This window comes from Bos grunniens, chromosome 11, assembly GCF_055505025.1.
Source record: "Bos grunniens cultivar Pamir isolate PY7600 chromosome 11, Bosgru_T2T1.0, whole genome shotgun sequence".
Classification (NCBI taxonomy): domain Eukaryota; kingdom Metazoa; phylum Chordata; class Mammalia; order Artiodactyla; family Bovidae; genus Bos; species Bos grunniens.
This window is the reverse complement of record NC_141175.1, coordinates 27008619-27021064: the sequence shown is the minus strand read 5'-3', so window position 1 is coordinate 27021064 and position 12446 is coordinate 27008619. Positions and strand designations below refer to the sequence as shown.

General features: G+C 49.6%; 1 protein-coding gene across 10 annotated transcripts in view; it reads right to left on the bottom strand.

The window, feature by feature from the left end:
- The window catches only part of KCNS3 (potassium voltage-gated channel modifier subfamily S member 3), a 47973-nt gene extending 36727 nt beyond the window's left edge, over positions 1-11246 (bottom strand). For 4 of the 10 annotated variants that reach the window (XM_086323577.1, XM_086323578.1, XM_086323576.1 and 1 more), the window contains exon 1: positions 10306-10453. The gene's annotated coding sequence lies outside the window, so the exon portion shown is untranslated. Of the gene's footprint in view, positions 1-3800; positions 3925-9539; positions 9894-10305; positions 10454-11055 lie in introns of those variants that run through there. The other 6 variants (XM_086323579.1, XM_086323582.1, XM_086323584.1 and 3 more) reach the window with 5 other exon arrangements.
- Positions 11247-12446: the final 1200 nt, after the last annotated feature.

Genomic DNA, 12446 nt, shown 5'->3' with positions numbered 1-12446 from the left:
TCTACACCACACAGTCCCAGATGTCCACTGCTCAAAACCACCTCCAGTTCCACTCCTTATAATTTAACTCTGCCTTCATGGGGCATTCTGAAACTTTACCCCAACATCTAATAGCATTTCAGTTCAGTTCAGTTCAGTCGCTCAGTCGTGTCCAACTCTTTGCGACCCCATGGACTGCAGCACTCCAGGCCTCCCTGTCCATCACCAACTCCCGGAGTTTACTCAAACTCATGTCCATTGAGTTGGTGATGCCATCCAACCATCTCATCCTCTGTCGTCCCCTTCTCCTCCCACCTTCAATCTTTTCCAGCACCAGGGTCTTTTCAAATGATCAGTTCTTTGCATCAGGCGGCCAAAGTATTGGAGCTTCCTTCAGCTTCAGCATCAGTCCTTCCAATGAATATTCAGGACTGATTTCCTTTAGGATGGACTGGTTGGATTTCTTTGCAGTTCAAGGGACTCTCAAGAGTCTTCTCCAACACCACAGTTCAAAAGCATCAATTCTTCGGCACTCAGCTTTCTTTATAGTCCAACTCTCACATCCATACGTGACTACTGGAAAAACAATAGCTTTGACTAGACGGATCTTTGTTGACAAAGTAATGTCTCTGCTTTTTAATAAGCTGTCTATGTTGGTCATAGCTTTTCTTCCAAGGAGCAAGCACCTTTTAATTTCATGGCTGCAGTCACCATCTGCAGAAATTTTGGAGACCAAAAAAAAAAAAAAAAAATTAAGTTTGTCACTGTTTCCACTGTTTCCCCATCTATGTGCCATGAAGTGATGGGACCAGATGCCATAATCTTTGTTTTTTGAATGTTGAGTTTTAAGCCAACTTTTTCACTCTCCTCCTCTTTCACTTTCATCAAGAGGCTCTACGGGCTTCCCAGGTGGCTCAGCAGTAAAAAATCTGCCTGCAATGCAGGAGCCTTAAGAGATCTGGGTTTGATCCCTGAGTCAGGAAGATCCCCTGGAGCTGGGCATGGCAACACACTCCAGTATTCTTGCCTGGAGAATCCCATGGACAGAGGAGCCTAGTGGGCTACAGTCCATTGGATCACAAGAGTCAGACATGACTGAAGCGACTGAGCACAAGACACTCTTTAGTTCTTCTTCACTTTCTTGCCATAAGGGTAGTGTTATCTGCATATGTGAGGCTATTGATATTTCTCCTGGCAATCTTGATTCCAGCTTCCACAGAGACTGAGACAGAACTGTTATTTTGTTTGTTTGTTTGTTTGGGTGTCTCCTGAAGAGGTACAGGTCAGCAGTGGACTGCTGTGGGGATAGGGGCTTTGGGTGCAGTAGACCTGGGTATGGCATAAGCCCTCTTGGAGGAGGTTGCCATTAACCCACCATAGAGCCACCAGAACTTACACAGGACTGGGGAAACAGACTCTTGGAGGGTACAAATAGAACCTTTGGGACACCAGGACCCAGAGAAAGGAGCAGTGACCCCATGAGAGACTGGCCCAGACTTCCCCGTGAGTGTCCAGGAGTCTCAGGCAGAGGCATGGGTGGGTGGTGGCCTGGTGCAGGGTCGGGGGCCCTGAGTGCAGCAGTGTGTGCGTGGGAACTTTTGAAGGAGGTCGCCATTATCTTCCTTACCTCCACCATAGTTTGACCTCAGGTCAAATAACAGGGAGGGAACACAGCCCTGCCCTGCAACAGAAATAGCATTTAAGTGGGGATTATTTCCAAGTTGCTGATACTAACTTACAAATGAAGGGTTTGCTGGTGTGCTCTTAGAGAAGCAACTGGTAAAAAAGCAACTAAAAGCTAACTCAGGAGCTGTGAGGGTCCCCTTACATAACTGTACATCCTATTGGATACTCTCTACTTCAAAGCCCCGAATAAAAGACATGAGATGAGAAGGCAAAGTGTGCTGCAGCTTCCACATTTTAAGTCTGGAGGAGCTGGAAGAAGGGAATTCAGGGCTCATCACCAAAAAGAGGCACCATGCTGACATTTGATTTCTAATTAGATCCAGAAGCTTGGGGAAACAGCTTAAAGGTAAAGCTCTCAGGCACCATATGAACTTTCATGAGATTCCTATTTTTGCATATCCAGAGCGCCTACACCATAGGATGTGTGATTTCAGGAGGTGATGAGAAGGTATGAGGATACTGATACCTTTTATACTTCCTCAAAGATAGAAAGATAGATAAACACTGTTATATGATGACACTTTGTATTTACACATTTAGGGACGAGGAGACAAGCTTCACCAAGAAGGTTCAACCCTAAAAGAGCCAAGAGGCTAAATCTTAGCCAGGCAAGAGCTAACCACCAAGAGGAGGAGGGTGGGCAGGGTCCTCATGAGGTGATGCTGTTCAGTCGCTCAGCTGTGTCTTACTCTCTGCAACCCCGTGAACTGTTGCCCACCAGGCTCCTGTGTCCATGGAATTCTCGAGGCTAGAATACTGGAATGGATTGCCATTTCCTTCTCCAGGGAATCTTCCCAACCCAGGGATCGACCCCGCATCTCCTGCATTGGCAGGTGGATTCTCATGACACCCCCTCATGAAGGTACCACACTTAGAAAACTGGGATCTTAAGAACCCACAAGAAAAACACTATCCAGAAGGTATGATTTATTGACCTCAAAGACCAAAATGCTGAAATACCCTTGCCAGAATCCAGGCATCTCTTCGCAATCCAAATATGCAAACTACAGTCTTTAGCCCTGGAGTTCTCCCATCTCTTTAGCCAATAAATTTGTTACCTTAAGTAAACTGTAAGTGTTAACTGTTAGCCACTCAGTTGTGTCTGACTCTTTTCGAACCCGTGGACTGTAGTCCACCAGGCTCCTCTGTCCATGAGAGAATACTGGAGTGGGTAGCCCCTCCTTTCTCCAGAGGATCTTCCCAACCCAGGAATGGAACTGGGGTCTCCTGCATTGCAGGCAGATTCTTTACCATCTGAGCCACTAGGGAAGCCCAAGTACATGATTTTAGGTTCACCTTGGCAGGCCAATCAGGACTTAGGAAAGCCAAACAAGATGACAGAAGAATTAAAGCAAAAAAAAAAAATGCAAACATGTTCAAGCCCAAAATGTTAGTCTGCTGGCATTCTTTTATCTGAACACACTAATGATTTGTCAGGATATAAGTCAGCACTACTGAAAGCAGCATTCAAGAGGCAGATGCCTCTTCACTGATCTTTGGAGTAATTTTCAATTCCATGGTCCTGTTTATGCTGTCATTTCCCTTCAACGATTGATTGGTCACTGGGTAGTCCATCATTTCTTCAAGACTCCATCAGGCTCCCTGTGATGTTTCTTGTTGATCTTCAGGCCAGCATATTCTGCTACACGTGCGTTCCCAGATGATAGACCATATGTCACTCTCTTGTATCTTTTTACGGGATCCCCGTGGGTACAGAGGAACAGTCCCATGTGATGAGGAAGACCCGGTAAAGAAGGATTCCACTAAGATGCAGAAAGCTGGCTTCTAGCCATGCCTGACGCTCCCCATCAGGCCTCGCCCCCATACATCTTGGGAGAGGCTCTGCATCTCCCCGGCAGCACGCTGATCACGGATGTCTTTCCATTTAAGTCAGTTTGAAAGCAGCTTGCTGGTGATCATCAAAGACCAAATGCTTAGAATCTCACCACAAATGTTCCCACATACCCACTCATAGTTCTCCTAATTCAATTTATAAAAATGATCCAAATTAACACATCTAAATGACTCTATGGAAGAAGAATATTTGTAGAAAGATCATCTATTTTTTTAATCATAAAATTGCCAGGTTGTGGGGAGAAAAAGCAGGGAAGGACAAGTAACACATTCAAACTTACTCAGCGACTGGAGACAAAGCCAGAGGAATGTCTAATCTTCTAGAAGTGTTAGTATTGTATGACTCCCCATTCAGAGATGGGTGTGTGTTGGTTTACCGAGGAGCTGGCCTCAGCTCCCTAACCTCGGCCACAGTCGCCTTCCACACAGACAGACGTAGACGCCAAGCCTCCCCTGCCCTCACCTGTGTTTGTTCCCTTAGATAACTGGCCTACACCTGTAGGATCTCCACTTCCTCACTCCTTACTCTTTCTCACTCAGTCCCAGCTGGCTTGAGGTCTCACCTCTCCAACATGCCTCTATCTAGCCTCCCAATGGCCACGCCAGAACCTCTCCAATCTCTTCGTCTCTACTCTCATTTTCACAGCCTTCACGGCTGATCTTCTAGAAACATAAACTGGCTCCTGACACTCCCCTGCCACAAATCCATGAACTCCTCCCCAGAGCCCTAGTGATAAGCTCTTAAGATCCTGAACTTGGCCCTAAGTGCACAGGGTGACCTGGCCCCTGCCTCCCTCTCTGAACTCCTCCCAGCACCTTGGCCAATTCTCCTAGAGTTCCTCCAACTGTCCAGGTTTATTCCTGTCTTAGAATCTTCACACCCTCCGCAGCCTGGAAATCTCTCTCTCTCTGCCTTTTCAATGTAATAAACTCCTCTTCACCTCTCAGAAAGAAAAGTCTCTTCCTCAGTAAGGTCTTCCCAGCTCCCCCACCTAAACGAGCGCCCGCACCCCCATCCCTGCTACTCTCCCAGATGCAATTCTTTAGAACTCTTGCCACTACTTAAGTGTTTGCATTCATTTGTTTAACATCTGTCTCCTCACCAGCCCCAGCCTAAAACATAACTCAGGGTAGATACTCAAATACTTGTTGAATAAATGCTTGTGCCAATTTGTATATGTAAAGAGGATATATACACGACCACAGAAGCTAATCATTAAGTCAAAGTGGGTGAGCATCTGCTGGGTGCTCAGCTGGCTCAGGTGATCTGCTCAGGACATCAGCAGGATGCTTCATTTGTTGGGGACTTCAGCAAGCACACTGAAGCCAGCTGCTATCAGGACTAACTGCTTATCTATAATGCTAAGTCACTTCAGTCGTTTCCAACTCTTTGGGATCCCACGGACTGTAGCCCGCCAGGCTGCTCTGTCCATGAGATTCTCCAGGCAAGAACACTTGAGCGAATTGCTTATCTATAGTGTTACTGGCTAAAAGGAGGTCTTGGGTCATTATCATCCAACACGTGTACAATTAAAGACAATTTTATAAGGTATCTACTCCAAACAAACCATGGTGCAGGAAGGAACTTTGCTCAATATTATGTAACAACCTAAACGGGAAAAGAATTTTTTAAAAAAGAATAGATACATATATATGTATAACTGAATCACTTTGCTGTACACCTGAAACTAACACAACATTGTTAATCAACTATACAACAATTAAAAAGCTTAGTAATTATATTTAATTTTTAAATAAAAAGCTGCTTTCTTTCTCTGCCTCTTACACAATTCTAGACAAAAGGATGTAAGCAGAAATGTGCTGGGAAAACTTTTGAAAAAAATAACAAACATCATGCAAGGCTCTGCAGGATCCCAAAGAGAGCAAGACCCCCTTGTCTGCAAACAAAAAAATACTACAAACTAATCTAGGAACTACTTAGAGCTTAGCAAGAGGAGTTAACTTTTATAGCCCATAGATGTATGTTACAAAGTTGAAAAGGCTGATCTTAAAAAATGATAAAGACAAGGATGGACTTTTTCTAAATCAGCTTCTACATTTGACTGCACACTCCAAATATTTTTGTTGTGTTCATCACAATTGTGATTTCTCTCCAAGTTTCACCTACCAGGTCACTGAATGCAAAAGTAAAACAGTAAAAGGTACTTTCTTCTTCTCCCCTGCCCCAACTAAGCATTCTAGCTAGCCAAGAGTAACAGCCAAAATCCAGCTTCAGGATGAAATTCAAACTCCACCACCTCCAAGGACCCTCCCCATCCACTGCTCTCCTTGTGAGACATAAAAATGATGGACCTGGAGTCAGAAGACTCCTGTGTGTGTTGCTAGCTCAGGAATGTCCAATTCTTTGCAGCCCCATGGGCTGTAGCCTTCCAGGCTTCTCTGTCCATGAGATTTCCCAGGCAAGAATACTGGACTGGGATGCCATTTCCTAGAAATGGCCAAATCCAAGTCTCACTCACTTTGCCTTATTTTTTTCATCTGCAACTTGGACTTCCTAACCTTCCCTCAGCCTGTCACTTATTGTACTCGATTACTGTGAGAACTGAAATGAGATAACCTTGTGAGGTTTCTGCAAACTGCAATAGGCTAGACAAAGATGACAAAGTCAGTGTGATTTTTATCAGGACTCATATTTAGCATCTTGTGCAGTTCTGTCTTAGGCGTGCTAGTCTTGAGTCTCCAAGTCCGCTGTAAGTTCAAGCTTGCAGAATGTATCTTAGATTCTGCCTGTCCTTAGTGCCTGTAGTACTGGACACAAGGTGGTGGTGGTTGTTGTTTAGTCACTAAGTCATGTACTTAGTGATTCTTTGTGAACCAATGGACTGTAGCTTGCCATGCTCCTCCGTCCTCCACTATCTCACAGAGATAGTTAGATCAAATTCACGTTCATTGAGTCAGTGATGCTATCTCACCATCTCACCCTCTGCTGTTTGCTTCTCCTTTTGCCTTCAATCTTTTCCAGCATCAGGTAATCACACAATAATTTTTTGTGAGTTGGTTACTGGCTAGCTTTTTTAATGGATTTGGCAGAAAGTGCACTGCCCAGTGATTTTCCTGGATTTCTCACTGATAATAAACATCCTTTCTGGAAATAGCCATAATGTTTACCTACCCCATGACCTTTATGGTCTGTTTCCCTTTTTCCCAACCAGCTGGGCAGAGTTCTACTGGAGAGAGGATAATATTGGCCAAAGAAAAAAGAATATTTTTCTAGCATAGTTTTCAAGTTTCTTTTCATGGGGAGATGGGGAGAATGGGGGTGGGGAGATGGGGAGTTTCAAGGGGAGAAGCAACCAAAAAGTTGCTTCGTAACAGCAAGCCACCTCTCAAGGTCACCATCAAACAAGCCCAGCCTGAGTCCTACTAAGCACAGGGCACAGGGTCAGGGCTACAGGGATACACAAAAAGGAATCGAGCAGTGGCTCCAGCTCCACAGCCAGACTGCAAGGGACAGAATTCTAGCTTCCCATCATCCTCATTATGTGACTTTGCACATGATACTCAACTCTCTTTTTTCTCATCTACAATAGGGTGATTCATGGGGGCAGAGATCAGAGTTATGTAGCAATAAGCCAAGGGATGCCTGGGGCCACCCAAAACTGGACTAGGACAAGAACAGATTCCCCTTGCCTGTGGGCAAACTTGGTTTGGGTCTGCTAGCCTCCAGAACTGTAGAAGAATATTTTTTTTCTGTTGTTTTAAGCCAATAACATTAAAAATGGGGTGTTAAAACAGCCTATCTCCTAAGGTTGTCATCAGGATGAAATGAGTTAATGCATCAAGAGCTTTCAACATAGTGCCTCGTTCAGGGTAACAACAATGTCCAGCAGCAAGATCCTCACAGCTAAATGAGAAGCAAAGTAAGTCTAGGAGCCATGAGCAGGTAGAAATCAGGCTGGAACCCAGGTCCCCAGTCTTAGTAGGTTTTTCACACAAGTGGTACTTGGGCAGATCTACCTTCTTGACACCTGATCAGCAGGGACTGTAAGCACGCCCACCCTTCCCTCTGCCTCCAACCCCCCTGGGTAGCTGTCCTTGCCTGCTAGTGAGACTTTGGGTCCAGCCCCATCCTGCGGTCTCCCATCAGCTCAGAGCGCCCTGCATGGGCTCCATGTATTGCTGGCTCCCACAGAGACACTATGACCAAGAAAGGAAGCCTCACTTCCCAATGGGAGTGTTTTGAGGATTAAATGAGATAATGCCTGGAAAAGTGCCAAGCAGAGTAGCTGGCGTATGGTATCCAGCCAATAATGCTATTGTTTATATAGATAGATATTGTGATAAAAAGTGAATGTCGCTCAGTCATGTCCGATTCTTTGCAACCCCATGGACTATACAGTCCAGGGAATTCTCCAGGCCAGAATACTGGAGTGGATCCCCTTTTCCAGGGGATCTTCCCAATCCAGGGATCAAACCCAGGTCTCCCACATTGCAGGAGGATAAAGAAGAGGACTTCTCTGGCAGTCCAGTGGTTAAGACTCCACACTTCCACTGCAGCGGGCCTGGGTTCCATCCCTTATCTGGGGAACTGGAGAATGAAGATCCCGCATGCCTCGAGGCATGGCCAAAAAAAAAGAGGAGGAGGAAAACCCTTGTGATGCCTGCTTTCTTGGAGCTGACACACATCCCAGCCCCAAACGCCAGACACAGGGCAGATGGAGAACTCTGGTAGAACATGGAGGCAGTCTCTGAAGGATGACAGTGACAGGCAAAATTCACTGAACACAGAAGAGGTGGCTGAAGTGCCCACTCTTCCCTCTCTTTCTTTAAAGTAATAAGGAAGAAGAAAAAACTTAGCTGGTGCTTTTCTGACAAGCTCAAGTGTCAGAGCGTTGGCTTTTTAATATTTTAATATTTCTGAACAGAACGAAGATTGCTTCCAACCTCCCCATTTGCTCTCACATACTTGACCAGGAAAACCTTAGCTTTGCTGCATTCATTAAGGGCTTTTCTTGTTCAGGCTGATTTTCCAGGTAATGATGGCTCAGACACAAGAGAGAGGCAAAACAGATTCTGCAAGTCTCCTTAAAATATTCACAGCAAGCTCTGGATTCCGAGTTTCTGAGTACTTCATGACCATCTTCTCCCTACCCCAATACTGATCATTCCTAGTTTTGAAATGACTAATTTAATATTAGAACAGGAGAAGAAAGGAATCTGGTGAGAAATGAAAAAAAAAAAACTGGGAGCAGAAACTTCACCTTACTGCATATGACCAAGGCCTGGCCCAACCCCCATGGTCTGGTTGTAAACACATACTGAGTGAATCAATGTCCTTAAGCAGTTTACCACCCGGGGAAAGAGTGAGACATACCTAGTACAGCAAGTTCAACCACAGAATCAATGCCACCCTCTCTCAGCCTGAGACATGTGCAGAGAGAAGGATTAGTGCATCTGCCTTTAGCAAGAGGGCAGGTGCTCAGGAAAATGCTTGCATTCTGTTTACCTGGGCAGGTATTTGCAAGTAGTCAGAAAGGGGAGCAAAAAGAGGTAACTTACCCAGTTCTAAGCGAATGCTTATGCAAATCCCTTAAGCAAATACATGAAAAGGGATGGGAAGGTTTCTGATCTGGTTTTTCTCACCTGGTTTTTCTCTTTCTGGGGGCGTGTGAGATGAAAGACAAAAATCAAGTCAGAGGGCGATGAGAAACACCCCCTCCACGCCCCAGCCTCAAACCAGGACTTCTAGGCGTGTAGAGGTGCTTCTCTGTTGCCCTCCACCCCTGTCCTGGGTTCCCAGAGCTAGGCTACCGTCTCAGGGTCCCTAGCCGAGACGCTCAGACACCAATGGCGCAAAGGGTGCTCCTTTCCCAAAAGAGACCACAAGAGGCAGAGCAGGAGAAGCGCGCGGGGGGGGGGGGGGGGGTGCGGGGGGTGCGGGGGTGCGTGGGGGTTGGGGGGAGAGGTTGTTCAAAATGATCCCTGCAATGCGAAAGGCGCCCAGCCCGGCTCGCCGCGGCCCCTGCCAGCAGGTCTGGCTCGCTCGCCAGCGGATTCACCTCGAGAAGTCGGGCAGCCAACCAGCCGAGCGCGGGAAATGGAAGTTTGCGACCCCGAAGTACCCACTCCCATCACGACCACTGATCCAGACGCACGTTCGGCGGGCGACCTGACACGGGCCGGGCCCTGCCAGCCCCAAGCGGCTCCTAGCCAGAGCGCGCCGGCGGTCCCCGGGCGCAGCGCGGCACCGAAGCCAGCACCCTGCGCCCGGGGTGCGCTCATCCCAGCAACTGTCGCGGGGCGCCCTGCACTGCTGCGGGGCAAAGGGGAGGGAAGAGTGACAGGGAAGAAGGCGGAGCAGGCGGCCAGGGAAGCACTTACGGCCGTCCGGAAAGCGCCTCCTCCTCTTCTCTAGGAAGAGAAGGAACGGCTTCCAGGCTAAGGAAACGCCCCAGGGCTGCCCCTCCGCCAAGTGCCGCCTTTCAGCCGCTCCTCGATTCTCCCGTCTCCATCCGTCCCCCACCCGGCGCCCAAGAATGGATTCTAGACACCCTCCCTGCGGCTTTCCAAGGGACCCAGACACTGTCTCGGCTGCCGGCGGCTCGCGCAACAGGCGGATCCTTAGGGCTCCAGCGACGACGGGCTCTGGGGACCAGAGGATGGAGCGCGCCGGAGAGAGGCGCGCCCGGCAGGTGTAGGTTTGCGGGGGTCGTGCACTCGTGACCTGGGCCACCGCGGGGCTGGGCAGCAGATGATGGGGAAAGTTGCAGGGTCGCACGGAGAAGTCTCCGGAGCGCGCGGGGAGGAGGGGACACAAGCATGTACCTGCAGGCGTCCGGGCGCCTTTGGCTGGTTCCGCTCCGCGCGGCCACTCGCCCGCGCTGCAGAGATCAGGCGTCCCCGCGCGGCCCCGCGCCCGCCGCGCCGGCGGCGAGTAGAGCCCGGTGGCCCGCGTCGGTCGGTCTGTCCGTCCAGTCCGGCAGGAGCCCGGCGCCCGGGAGCCGCCGGCGGGGCGGGGCGGGGCGGGGCCCCCCGCTCGGCCGCCACCCCATTGGTCGCAGCTCCGCTCGCCGCCTGGCTTCAGGCTCACAGTCGGCGCTCGGGGCCCAGGGCGCGGCGCGGTACCGCGGGCGATCGCCGGCTGCGGGACTCAGGCCGCGCGACGAGCGGACTGTTGGATGGACCGAGAGGCGGCCCCGCGGGGCGCGCGCCCCCGCCCGGACCCAAGTGCAGAGTCACCCCCGGGGCGGCGCGCCGGGTCCAGGCGGGAGCAGCAGGAGCGCGCCCCGCGCCTCCCACCTGCGCGCCCTCCGGGGATGAGTGCACCTTGACCCTACTGGAGACCGGTGACCTCCTCTGCGGCCCCGGCGGCCCCCACAACGCCTCTCCGCCCGCAAGCAAAGCTCTGCGAATTTGCCAGAATTTTCTTCCCAAAGACTGCGGCCCCCAACTTGTTTTAAAACAAGTGCGAAGGAAGCAGCCCCAGGTCCTGCCTATTTACTACCAGCCCCGCTGCCTTAAGACTCGTGCACAGTGTCTTCAAGATTGTTTTACACGCTCCGTTTCTCCACTTACCGAGTCAGAAGAGCTGGCGGACGTGTGCACTGAGCGGAAGGAAGACGAGTCAGCCCCCTTCTCGAAGGATGGACGAGGGGTTCGGAAGGAGATGCCTCGGAACAAACCCAGAACCCCGGCGAGGGCGGCGTGTGGTCCAGAAGGCCCCGCCTGCCCCTCCGCACTGAGCTAGGACGCTCAGCGAACCGCCCGGAGGCGAAATGGGACGCTCGGGGACCCACCCCCGCGCTCCCCCTCCCGCCCCCAAACTGCAGATTTTTAAGTTGTGCAGACTTGCAATAATTCTTCGGAGCCAGCTGCTCCGAGCTGTAGGCGCCCAGTGTTCCTCGGATTCCCGCCCCATATCTCGCAGTCTGCCAACCACCCGCAACCCAGCACCCTCTCTCCCATCACTTGTCCCAGACGAGCGCCTAGCAAGACCACACACACATAGTTAAGTTCCAGGCCCTGAGCCAAGCCCTCGGGAGGGGTGAGGGCAAATGGGTGTGAAGAAAGAGTGAATGACACTTTCTCTGACCTCACCGAAGTACCCCCATGGTGTCTTTGGGGTTTTTCTCGTCATTTTTGATCAAAGCCCAGAGTGGGAGTCAGATAAGGGAGCAGTACTTACAAAGTCTGGTAGGCTTCTAGAAGGAGGTCAAACCTGAACCTTACAGGGCGGTTTGGCTAGAGGAGAGGATGATGGCCAGCAGGAATGGCGGAGGAGAAGAGAAAGTCGTCTGCCCTCAGCCTCCAGCGTTTTCATTTGGCAAGGAAAGGATGCTGGATTCAAGGAAGGCGAGATGGGCATGCAGATGACTGGAGAACAGATGTTTTTGGGGGGAGCTCTCTGACCCTGATCCCATCACTCTTTGAACCCTCTAGGCTGCCCCATCTCTTGTGGAAGAGGATTCAAAGCATTTATCTACACTGCCTTAGCAAGTGGACTGGAAAGGTAAATTTTCATGCACCATCCATCATCTTATCATCAAAGCTAAGATTATTCTAAAAATATATTTACTTTGTATCAGCACCTGAGAAAAATGCTTCCAGGTCTCTCCAGCAGTTAGCAGTTTAATCATTTTTAAATCACCAAGTTTATCCCAAAAGTCTAGCATTGTTTACTTGAGAATGAAGTATGTTCCGTATCTCTAAGCACTGCAGAAGGCATCTGCAGTGCAGAAGAGTCTGAGTGAGGTCCTTCCAGTGGGGTCTGGCTGGCACATGTGAACTGGAGGGAAGGCACACAAACACTTGGCATCTGTGAGACCTGGGGACAGAAAGGACAGGCCTCCTCCACTCTGGTCATATTTAGGGGAGAAGTTAGGTTAAAAGGAGCACAGATTTGAGAGCCAGACTGAGTTTTCATCCTGCTGTACCCTGTGGGGAGCCCTGAGAATAAGTCACTTGGC